This window comes from Microtus pennsylvanicus, chromosome 19, assembly GCF_037038515.1.
Source record: "Microtus pennsylvanicus isolate mMicPen1 chromosome 19, mMicPen1.hap1, whole genome shotgun sequence".
Lineage (NCBI taxonomy): Eukaryota > Metazoa > Chordata > Mammalia > Rodentia > Cricetidae > Microtus > Microtus pennsylvanicus.
The window spans coordinates 37243320-37256718 of record NC_134597.1 but is presented as its reverse complement, the minus strand read 5'-3'; positions in this window follow the sequence as shown (position 1 = coordinate 37256718).

Here is a 13399-nt window from a genome sequence, read left to right as displayed (position 1 = left end):
CTTGTTCATGCCTCCACCCACTTTGTGGAAGACTCGAGGCAAGTCTGTCTCCTCTTCTTGTCATTGGCTTTGTATTTATCAAAGAGATGTCACATTGTAAATGTTCAAGCTACTATCCTCTTGAAACTCATGAAACCGCTTCCTTATGGCATTGCAGTATTTGTTCTTTCTGTCTTGTCTGTCTATGACATGACAAGACTTGTTTAAAGTTAAGGGCTAACTTTAAATGAATCACTCTTTTATTTTATTTGTTTCCTTTACTCTAAAATATTTCATTTATATTCTGCATTTTTGTGATCATGGCATGTGGTTAAAAAAGAAAATGTAAATAAAACTTTTTTCTATAATATAATTTCCCTTTACCTTGTTTGAAAACTTATTTTTCTTTTACTGTAAGAAAAATATTTAAATAATAACATGAATAAAAGTACTTCTAAGTCTTAAATTGCAACCACAAATTATTAGAAATTATATTTTACAAAGCAATTATCAATTATTGGGACTACATTTCTTATAAATATTAATTTAGTTTTCAATTTAACATATAAGATAAATTCCTATAGAATTTGAGAAACATAATAACGGACCTTTTAGAAATTAAGAAAATGATCATCAAACAAGTGGACTGCCTGTGGTGCACAGCATAGTAGGGCTGGGATTCACTAAGGTTCTGGTTCTTTGCTTTTTTACTAGAGCACAAAGTCAACTACATCTTTGGTTAGTAAGACAAATGGTCACATTCCAAGCATAAACAATACATGTTGTATTTCTTGAGAAATTTTCAGCAAATTCAACTTACTTTATTTGAATTTCTAGATGCACAGTGGAGCATAATAATAATAAAAAACACTGCAACCTGCATACAAATCTCTTCTCTCTGTTATGCACATGGAAGAATGGTTTCACTTCTCTGCAAGCATCTTCCAGCATACCTAGAAGGTATGTTCCTGTCTTAAATTCAACTTCAAGAAGATAAGGGGATACAAAAGATAAGAAGATTATTTAGAACTGGCTCTCATTATAACAGTACTAGCCATGAAATGCAGTTGATTTTCTCAAAAGATTTACACACAAGAAATATTTTGTCCTAAAGAAATAGAAATTTTGCAACTACAGGAGCCGTGTTTTAACAGTTCATAAAGGGTCATACACCATGCATAGACAGATGATGGCCAAGTGACTTTAAATGAATTTTAAATGAACATTTTTAATGAACATCAGGTGTTTTCATATTCTCTGAAAGAAATCTGACACTATTTACATGAAACCGATTATTTTAGCATATGTTCTTCGTGTTGACATATGTTGAAATAAAATGAATTTTAGGAACAATGTTCCAACTTCAGACACTATTTCTCGTTCATAAACAGTTTAGTTTAAATGGGGCTTTTACAAAAGGTCAGTTCTTTTGCAAAAACATGTAACACCGATATTTTAAAAATTTGGTTAATAATATGCCAAGGGAAGCAAATGGGTACAACATAATTATATACCAATACTTAAAATAGACTGAACAAAATATAACATATTAATAAAACTGCTATGTTTGCATGGCTCTATAACCTATAAAATTAATGGAAAAGAAGAAGGCTGAATTTCATGACTTTATACTTGACATTTTTTGTTAAATAAAACTAACTGAACTGAATACTTCAGGTGTATTTAATGTCAACCAAATATATTTGAAAGGGTCAAATTCCTTCAGTTTCTTACAGAAAGTAGTTTATAAAAGCTCACCTTGGGAGAGATGCATAAAGTTGAACTCCTTCCTTCCACCAGCCTAGAAGCCTTTTAGCTCCTTTTACATGCCATTTCTGTAACTGCCACCACATAGCCGGTGACTCTGGGATGTATACAGAAATGACTAAATTAATAAATGATTTTTTCCATATGTGCAAGAGTTTAAGAATAGCAAAATAAGCTTACAGTTGAATCTTCATGGTCATATTATGAAGTATAATAACAGTACAACATTAATTAACTCCTTAAAAATTGACTAAATGTGGGAATAAATTTAAGTCAGAAATACCACTACAGAGAGCTTTAAAATATATGTGTAATCCTAATTCAGTATTCTGCATCATCAAGAATTACTTAGATTGTCATTAAGGACACTTATGCATTCATATTCCCTTACTGAACTTATTACTTAGATCATGAATCTCTAAAAGCAAGTTTTTTGATCCTCTAATCTTGGGTTTTCTGAACAGTCCCTGTAAGACTCTTGTCTACTTTAATCTTTTAGCATATCCATGTGTGTCCAACTTAAGTATTTATGAATTGCTGTGGACCCAGCCCTCTTTCTGGGTATAGAATCACTGAAGTGACTTTGGATTCAATGTTCTCTAATAAAGGCTATCTATGTAGCATGAGGCATTTCCTATGGGGGTTTGCATGAGAACCCAGGAGAAGTTAATAGATGCAAGAGTTACCTCAGCCGGGCGGTGGTGGCGCACGCCTTTAATCCCAGCACTCGGGAGGCAGAGGCAGGCGGATCTCTGTGAGTTCGAGACCAGCCTGGTCTACAGAGCTAGTTCCAGGACAGGCTCCAAGGCCACAGAGAAACCCTGTCTCGAAAAACCAAAAAAAAAAAAAAAAAAAGAGTTGGAAGAACAATTCCTCTAGCTAGGCAATATGGTAAAGAAGTGAATGCAGTGTGTACAATCACCAAAAATAAAAGAGGACAGCGTCCTATGTTTCAGCATTCTAAATCCTGATGGATAGAGTCTGTGAGGATGGAAGGTGGGACGAGAATGAGAAGAGAAAAAGTTAAGGACATGAGCAGCCAATCCTAACGCTTTTTGAGCAATCATGAGAAGTTTGACTTGTATCATAAAGGCTAGGTAAACTAGCCAAAGGTCAGCGAGTAGCGAAGAGAGAAGATTGGTTGGGATTTGAGTAATGCCTCCTCAGCAAAAATGCACTGATTGAAGAGGATCTGGAGATACTGCCGGAAAAAAGGAAAAAAGCAGCCATGGCCCACGTGCAAGCAGAGGCAGAGAAAGGAGAATAGGAATACTCAGAGAGGACCTGTGGAGACAGAATCTATCAGACATCAAACTTCTTATCAAAAAAGAGAGTGAAAGAGGGACACAATTATTTCTCAGGATTCTGACCCAGTCCGGTGGATCTCGGTGTGATACACATAATATGAAAGGAAAGGCAAATTTAGAAATGGATAAAAGAATAAAGAAACATTGATGATGCACAAAGTTACGCTTACAGAAATTTTTTAACATTGGAGAAGAACTATTAGAAAAATGGTTAAATAAACAAAGTTTATGCAAAGGGGATAATTGTAATAGTGATTTTTCTCCCACATGTTGCCTGAAGCTTTTGTCCCACCAGGTCTCATATCCACTTAGTCCCAGATAAACACACAGAGGTATACATTAATCATAAATTGGTTAGCCTAATAGCTCAGGCTTCTCATTAATTAATTCTTACATCTTACGTTAACCTGGTATTCTGGTCTGTGTCAGCCATGTGACTTGGTACCTTTTTTGGCAAGGCAGTCACATCTTGCTTGCTCTATGTCGGGATGGTGGTAGCAGACTGAAATTTCCCACTTCCCATAATTCTCTTTGCCCCTCTTCTAGTTCCTGCCTGGTTACCCTGCCTATACTTTCTGAATGGCTACTGGCCAATCACATTTTATTAAATAAATACAAGAAACAAATCTTTACAGGGTGAAACCATTGTCCCACAGTACTCCCACGGGTATTAAAAACAGTAAATGAAATGCTACACCAACTACACATAAGGAATTTGCTGCCTAATAATTTTGATGCCACTCAAATGTACTTGCTCAGTTTAGAAATGTGCAACTCACTAAGAATATATGATCACACAGAGAAGTTTCCATCTTATGCTCGCATTACAGAGTGTTCCTCATTTGTTTAGTTTGGTTTGGTTTATTTGTTATTCATTTTACATTCCAACCACAATTCTCCCTCCCACCCCTCCTATTGCCCCCCCTGCCTCCCAAACCCTACTCCCATCCACTTCTCCTAACAGGTAAGGGCTCCAATAGGGAGTCAACAAAGCCTGGCACATGAAGTTGAGGCAGGACCAAGGCCCTCTTCAATGCATTAAACTTGGCATAGCACTCCACCATAAAAAACAGGCTCCAAAAAGCTGGCTCATGCACTAGGAATAGATCCTGGTCCCACTGCCAGCGGTTCCTCAGATAGAAGTGACACAACCGTCTCCCATTTGCAGAGGACGTAGTTCAGTCCCATGCAGGCTCCACAGCTAGAGTTCGTGAGTTCCCATGAGCTTGGTTCAGCTGTCTCTATAGATTTCCCTGCGAGGATCTTGACCTCCCTTGCTCATATAAACCTTCTTCCCACTTTTCGTTGGATTACTGGAACTCAACCTGTTCCTTGCATGAGGATCTCTGCCTCTGGTTCCATCAGTTGCTGAATAAAGTTTCTATGAAGACAACTAGGGTATTCACCAATCAGGGAAAAGGCCAGTTCAGATACCCTCTCCACTCTTACTAGGAGTCTTAGCTGAGGTCATCCTTGTGGACTCCTGGAAATTTCCCTAGCACCAGGTTTCTGCCTAACTCTCTGAAGATATCTCTTTCATTGCTCCCCCATTCCGTACCTCCCCCACTCAACCATCCTGTTCCTCATGTTCTCATTTCCCCATCCACTCCCCTCTAAGACAAGCCCCCTACACCCCTAATTTATTCAGGAGGTGCCACCTAATTCCCCTTCCCAGGGTGATCCATGGGACCCTCTAGCTTCTCTGGAACTGCTGATTGTAGTCTGGTTATCCTTTGCTTTACATCTAGAATTCACTTATAAAGAAGTTCATACCATATTTGTCATTCCAAGTATGGGTTACCTCACTCAGGATGGCTTTTTCTAGTTCCATCCATTTGCCTGAAATTTTTATGATGTGATTGTTTTTTACAGCTGAGACATATATCACATTTTCTTTATTCATTCGTTGGTTGTTTCCATATTCTGGCAATCACCAATAAGGATGCTATGAACATTGTTGGGCAGGTGTCGTTGTGGTGTGCTTGAGCATCCTTTGGGTATATAACTAAGAGTGGTATCTATAGATCCTGAAGTCGAATGTTTCCAGATTTTCTGAAAAGTTGTCATACTGATTTCCAAAATGGCTGTACACGTTTGCACTCCCGCCAGCAGTGGAAGAGTGTTCCCTTTATTCCACATTCTCTCTTAGATAAGCTGTCCTTAGTATTTTTGATCTTAGCCATTCTGACAGGTGTAAGATGGCAACACGGAGTCCTTTGATTTGATTTCAAATTATTCAAATGATTAAGGATTTTGAGAAATTCCTTAAATGTCTTTTGGCCATTTGAGATTCTTCTGTTGACATTTCTCTGTTTAAATCTGTACTCCATTTTTAATTGGATTATTTGGTATTTTGATGTCTAATTTCTTGAGTTCTTTATATATATTTTAGAGCTATCCCTCTGTCAGATGTGTTGTTAGTAAAGATCTTCTCACATTCTGTAGGCTGTCATTTTATCTAATTTACCATGTCCTTTGCCTTACATAAACTTTTCAGTTTCAGGACGTCCCATTTATTGATGTTGCTTTCAGTGCCTGTGCTACTAGTATTATATGTAGAAACTTATTTCCTGTGCAAATGTGTTTAAGGTTACATTCCACTTTCTCTTCTATCAGGTTCTGTGTAACTGAATATAGGTTTAAGTCTTTGATCCATTTGTATTTGAGTTTTGTACAGGGAGGTAAATAGGAATCTATTTGCAATATTCTACATGTTATGCCAGTGCCATTTGTTAAAGATGCTTTCTTTTTTCCATTATATAATTTTAGCTTCTTTGTCAAAAATCTGGTGCCCATACATGTATAGATTAATGTCAGAATCTTTTGTTTGTTTGTTTGTTTTTGTTTTTCGAGACAGGGTTTCTCTGTAGTTTTGGAGCCTGTCCTGGAACTAGCTCTTGTAGACCAGGCTGGTCTCGAACTCACAGAGATCCGCGTGCCTCTGCCTCCCAAGTGCTGGGATTGAAGGCGTGCGCCACCACTGCCCGGCAAGAATCTTTAATTTGATTCCAGTGGCTCCTGTGTCTCTTTTAATGCCAATACTAAGCTGTTTTTATTACTATAATTCTATAATGGAGTTTAAAGTCAGGGATGCTAATGCCCTGGAAGTTCCTTTGTTGTGCAGTTTTAAGCTGTTCTGGGTTTCTTGTCTTTTTCCATATGAAGTTGAATATTGTTCTTTCAAGGTCTATGAAGAACTGTGTTGGAATTTTGAGGGGAGTTGCATTGAATCTGTAGACTGCTTTTAGTAAGATTGTCATTTTTATTATGCTGATCCTATTTATCCAAAAACATGGAAGATCTTTCAATTTTCTGATATCTTCTTCAGTTTCTTTCCTCAAAGACTTAAGTTCTTGTCATACAGAACTTTAGCTATCAATTTGATTAGTTGCTGTCCTTTATTCCTTCTGGGTAAATTTGCTTCTTTTTGTTCTAGAGATTTTAGGCATGAGTTGATAATGTGAGATTTCTCCAACGTCTTTTTTTTTCAACTGAGACTATTTTTTAATAGGAACTTAATACAGAATATAATCTTGAATCCAGTTTTTAACAATAATATTTTTCTTTTTGAACTATACATTTCTCTCTGTTAACCTCCCTTCCTTTTCCCTCACCTTATACCCTCTCCCATGGCCCCCATCCTCTCAATTTACTCAGGAGATCTTGTTTTTTTCTACTTCCCATGTAGATTAGATTCAGGTATGTCTCTCTTAGGGTCATCATTGTTGTCTAGGTTCTCTGGGTTTGTGAATTATAGGGTGGTTTTTATTGCTTTATGACTAAAAGCCAATTATGAGTGAGTACATGTGATATTTGTCTTTTTGGGTCTGGGTTACCTCTCTCAATATGATATTTTCCAGATCCATCCAATTATGTAGGCATTTAGTGCTATGAACTTTCCTCTTAGTACTGCTTTCATAGTGTTCCATCGTTTGGGTATGTTGTACATTCATTTTCATTTAATTCTAGGAAGTCTTTATTTTTTATTTCTTATTTGACCCAACAGTAAATTAGTTGAGCATTATTCAGTTTCCATAAATTTGTAGGCTTTCTGTAATTTGTGGTGCTGTTGAATTCTAATCTTAAGGCATAGTGATCAAATAAGATACAGCGGTTTATTCCAATCTTTTTGTGTCTGTTGAGATTTGCTTTGTGACCAAGTATGTGGTCAATTTTAGAGAAGGTTTCGTGAGGTTCTGAGAAGAAGGTTTATTCTTTTGTGTTTGGATGGAATATTCTATAGATTCTTTTAAGCTCATTTGAGTCATATCATTTGTTAGTTCCCTATTTTTCTTTTAAGTTTCCATATGACAAACCTATCCATTGGTAAGAGTGGGGTGTTGAAGTCTCTGTATATTAATGTGTGGGTTTGATTTGTGTGGTATGGGAGGTCCTTCTGTCTATGGGTTGCTTTTATTGGTTAATGAATAAAGAACTGGCTTGGCCTATAGCATGGGAGGAGGAAGGCGGAGTCAGGGAGAAGCCATGGATCTGCTGCCTGAGACAGATGCTAGGAACTTTAGCTGGCAAGCCACAGCCATGTGGACAAACACAGATTAATAAAAATGGGTTAAATTAATATAAGAGTTAGCCAATAAGAAGCTAGAGCTAATGGGCCAAACAGTGATTTAATTAATAGAGTTTCTGTGTGATTATTTTTGGTCTAAGCTAGCCGGGCAACAAGGGAGCCAACAAGAGGCTCCCTTCCCCCAACATTTGTGATTTAAGCTTTAACAATATTTCTGTTGCATGTGTGGGTGCCCTTGTATAAATGTTCAGAATTGAGACTTCATCTTGATGGATTTTTTTCTTGTGATGACTATGAAATGTCCTTCTTCATCTCTTTTAATTACCTTTAGTTTGAAGTCTATTTTGTTAGATAGTACGAAAGCTACACCAGATTGCTTCTTAGATCTATTTGATTTAAATAACTTTCCCCACACCTTTACTCTGAGGTAATGTCTGTATTTGAAGCTGCGGCGTGTTTCTCGTATGCAAAGCTTTGCACAGAATCAAATCTCCTACAATTTGGAGGCACCAGAGTCAAGCAGAAAGCAGAAAAACCAAGAGATTTCTCCTATACTCATTTTCCTCTGAAACACTACCTGTAGTAATATTTTAATGGGAAGTGCTGAGTGGTCAGCCCCAATCTTCAGGGAATGCATGAACGGTAAATATTTAGTACATCATCAAGATATTGGTATTAGAAATTATAAATGATTCTAAACTACTGACTGACATTTCATAAGCCCCTTTGGTGTATCAGATAATTCTGTGAGCTCAAAGTATAGAACAATTAGAAAAAATATCAAAATCAGAGATAGCAGGATTGTTCAGAGGTTAAAAGCACTCACTGCTTTTGCAGAGGCCCCAGGTTTGGTTCCCAGCAGTTATATGACAGCTCACAACCCACCTCTAACTCCAGGTTCAGGAGATCTGACTCCTTCTTCTGACATCTACATATACCAGGCAAATATATATATGACGGTAAACATTTATAGATTACAATAGGTAGATAGATAGATAGATGAATGGATGGACGGACGGACGGACGGACGGACGGACGGACAGACGGACAGACGGACAGACAGACAGACAGACAGACAGACAGACAGACAGATAGATAGACAGATAGACAGATAGACAGACAGACAGACAGACAGACAGACAGATAGATAGATAGATATAGAGATTGATGGATGGATGATTGGGTGTGAGAGTGGGTGGGTGGATGAATATATAGAAAAATGAGAAGGTACTTGGCACCATGAAGCATACACTACAATAGTAAAAATAAGGAAACAAACTAAATCAAATTAGTAATAAGTCTGGAGGTGATAATTGTTCTGATGGAGTATAAAATGGAATAAGGATGAATAATTAATGCAATAAGCTGGTAATAAAAAGGAAGTCATCTTGTTTTACATAGCCCTCTTTTATCTAGATGACTTAACTGAAAAGAGACCTTGGAGCAAGCCCAGAAGGCAGCCAGAGGATAGGTGATCCACACAGACACACAGACATAGACATTGGGCAGAGGATGGAGGGTCACATAGAATGAATAGCAGCTGCAAAGGCACAGGAACTGTAGCAGTCACTTCCTTGTTTCTCCAGACTGTGGGGCTGGCTGCCTCCCCGAGTCTCTATGTGAATTTTAGCATTACTAGCCACAGCTTTTGGTTTTGTGCTGCATTTAGGTGCATTGATTGATATAGTATTTCACAATATGCAGTCCTTGGGGAAAAATAAAAGGGGAAATAAAAGGTCTTCTCTATCTTCTTTGTCCTCTAGAAATATTAAAGCCAAAACAACTACTTAACAGATCTACCACCACCATTCTGGTCTCCAAAGCCCTACTATCATTTTTTAGTACACCAATTTTCTCCTTTATTGTCTGTCGGCTGAGGATATATGGAGGCAGCTCCTCACTGTTATATGAAACATTCCCTGCATTGGGGAAGGCAGACTTTTCTTTCTATACACCTAATTATGAGAACAAACCCATATACAGCATGATTGGGGATATCAAACTGATGTGAACTAACACTGTCTGAAAGCCTTTGATTCATTAAAAGTGAACTCAATTCCTTTCGGCATGAGAGCTCCTTAAAAATATCAGCAATATAACTATGTTCTGACCTGCTTAGTAGCATCAGACAAAGGAAACTTCATTTTCTCTGCATTTTGAGTTCCTTATCAGTGTTACATGACTTTCTTGGAAGGTTTAAAGGACACAAAACACCTCAGAGAAAATTGCTTCACAGTTCCAGTTTCTGTGAAGCTAGTAAGAGCTCCAAGTACACCAGTGTCTTCTCAAATTGGAAATATTAAGAACTTGTTTCTTTTTTCATGTCATTGCAGGTGTTTTGGTTTCTTGCTATTTACTACCTTCAATCTAAGTTTGGTCTAAAGGTACGTTTCATACTTTATTACTACTAAAAATCAAAGTACACCGTCGTGCCTAGCCAGTGTGCACAGTTATGGTGGAACATTTCTTCCTGCCTTTGATGCATACAGCTTTCAGAAGGCACAGTATCTTCACAAGGAGGAAATGTGATCTTGAATTAAACTTTGATCTAATTATGGAACTTAAAGTAGGCCTGGATTTAAGCCAAAACAATTTGGAAAGATGAGACAAAATGGTACTATATAATATATAACATACAAGACAGCTCAGTATCTGAAATCCCAACCTTTCAACAGATTCTGAATAGCTGTCCATTTCTTTGGATTAAAGCTCTCTCTGTCCTTATAATTTCCTTCGGGTATCATTTATAGAAAGTTTCAGGTTTGATACTCACAATGGCTTCATTTGTCTTACACTAGAGCATTAAGGACATGGTAACAAAATAATAAAGATACCCAAAGTGAGGGAAAATTGATGTCGAAAGGTCATTGGTTAATTAATAAAGAAACTGCTTGGCCCAATAGGTCAGAACATAGGTGGGTGGAGTAAACAGAGCAGAATGCTGGGAGGAAGAGGCAGTGAGGTAAGGTGCCTCAGACAGACGCCATACCGTTGCTCTCCAGGGCAGATGCGATGAAGCTCCGACCCAAGATGGAAATAGGCTAGAATCTTCCTGGTTAGTCACCACCTCGTGGTGCTACACACATTAATAGAAATGGGCCAAGCAGTGTTTATATTAATACAGTTTGTGTGTTGTTATTTTGGGGCATAAGCTAGCCAGGCAGCCGGGAGCTGGGTGGCAGGAACACAGTCCTCAGCTCCCTACTACAGAAAATAATGGCAAACAATACTTAATACATTTGATTAGTTATTATCCTTGTAGCTGGCCTATAATAGGCAACCACAGCTATTATTTTATGCAAAAACTGTAACATTAAGAAATGGGGATGAAACTGGATAGCTGGTAAATGGAGTCACTCCTTCAGAAACACAAAAACAAAATAGGCATATCTATCCATTAGCATTATAAGTCTGTTCAGAGCATCCACGTGGGGGTTCCTTGGTCTGAAGCACTATACAGTGTGTCTTCTTTGGCCAAGAAAAGCAATGCGATAAAAGGATATAAATTTGCCACTTAGATGAAAATGAAACAGAAAATTACTCCATCCTGGCAAAATATTTTCATTTTAAAAAATAGTAGAGATGATTTCCCCTAAAGAAACAACAATTTGAGGGTCTAAGTCCCCCAAAACAAAGGCTATACAATGTAAACAGTAAATAAATTGAACATCACTCTGAAAGTGTATGTCACATAACAAAATATGTTGCTTCTGTGATGGTTGATATCGTCAACTTGACAGGGTCTACACTTACGTAGGAGACAAGCCTTTGGATACTCTGTGAGGACTTTTCTAAGTGATATTCACTAAGGTCTTAAGAGCCCTCTTAAAGTAAGAAGCACCATTCCACTGTCTGGAGCTGTATACAAGGGAAAAGGCTGTCTGAATATAAGCATCCACAACTCTCTCCTCCTTGCCTGCACAAGAGTATGACCAGTTCTCAATCTCCTCCTACCACGACTTCCCCACCACGAGGGACCGGACCCCAGAACTGTAAAGCAAAATAAAACCTTTCTTCCCTGTTGCTTTTCTGGTTACTTGATCACAACTGTAAGAAACAAAACAAAGACAGCCTCTTTTCTTGTTCACACTATATGTCAGCAAATGACAGATGATCATCGTCACTTCCGCATCTTTCTTCATTATCCAAGTACTTTATAGACATTGATTAGTTAACTCTTCTACAATCCCTGCCAGGAAGGTCAGCATGATTAACCTGAAGCCAAGAGCCAGAGAACTTAGGTGTATATAATGTATCCTTTCTTCCAAGGACAATATCTAAACATTAGAGTGCTTTTGCTTTTGTCAGAAAGTATTTCTCCTCTTGCTGACATATATAAGACTGAAAATGCCATTTCTTTTCTAATACAAAGCATGCAAAATAGAGCCACACTTACCAGCAAAGAATACAGTGTTATTCTTGGCAGGAGTCTCTATTTAATTAGAGTCAACACACTTGGGTAAACTTTTCAATCTGAGACCAGTGGAGGCATTTAAGGTTAGAGTTCTGATGTCTGACTGCAACAGACTGTTCTTGCTATAAATACCCATGAAAGTCCAGGCATGCCCCCCAGAGGCTAGTTCCAGGCTTCAGGGATACTAAAGTGAATTGGGGTCCAATGTCCTTTTTAATGAAACCTTGAGTGGGGTAAGACTCACATTAAAACTTTAGAGCAATGAGAATAATAAATAGTCAAAAGAACAGAGACAGAATTAGCTCAGAATAGTGTGGAAACTAATGACTGGTGATTCTTTAGATTGAGTAATCAGAGGAAAAGAGTCCCCATGAGATCGTAGAATTGAAGGTGAATGACAAGATGTATCTTTACAGCTTGATGAGAAAGACAAAAGATGTCCCATATAGAAATAAGAGGTAAACTAATAGTAGACTAGCACAAACCCTACAGCAGAAATGAACTCTATACATCCAAGACGCCAAGAGCAGTTCACTGTGGCTGAGGAATAGGGAGCTGGGAGGGTAAATTAATGTGCAATCAAAGAAGAAACTCACTTGTATTATAAAGAATCTTCAGAAAACACTGGGAAGTTTCAAATAGCGATACAAAAAGCCTATATTCCTATTTGCTAAGCAATACAAATGTGCTGGCTGTGTAGCATATGTCTGTAATCTCAGCACTTGATTGACTGATGCAGGAGGATCACAGCAATTGTGAGGCCAAGGTGAAATACACATTGTGTTCAAGGCCAGCTTGAGCTACAGAATAAATCTCTGGCCAAAAAAGAAAAAAGAAAAGAAAAAAAGAAAGGAAGGAAGAAAGGAAGGAAGGAAGGAAGGAAGGAAGGAAGGAAGGAAGGAAGGAAGGAAGGAAAGAAAGAAGGAAGGAAGGAAGACAAACATGAGGCCTGGAGAGATGGCTCAGTGACTTAAGAGCACTTCAAATCTTAAAGAGGAACCAAATCCAAGCTTGGTTCCTGGCACCCACAGAGTAGTTCACAGGCACCAGTGACTCCAGTTGCAGGAGCTCCTGCACTTCCTTCTGGCCTCTGTGGGCACTTCCATGTATGTGGTGCACATATAGACTAGAAAGAATACAATACACACTAAAAACAACTTAAAATGTTTTAGAAGAAGAGATGAAGATGCCTATATGAACTCTCAGGTTTGAAGAACAGGGTAAACAGAACTTGTTTATAGATCTGGGAATTATGAAAAGTAAAGAATCAAAAACAGTTCTTTCTTTAGATGGAAAAGTAAAAAAGAATTCTTAGCTAGTACTTGAAATTGAGACTTTTTGCAATGCATTTGACCTTGGAACTAACAGACCCATGACTTCATTTTTAGATCAAATAAATCAGAT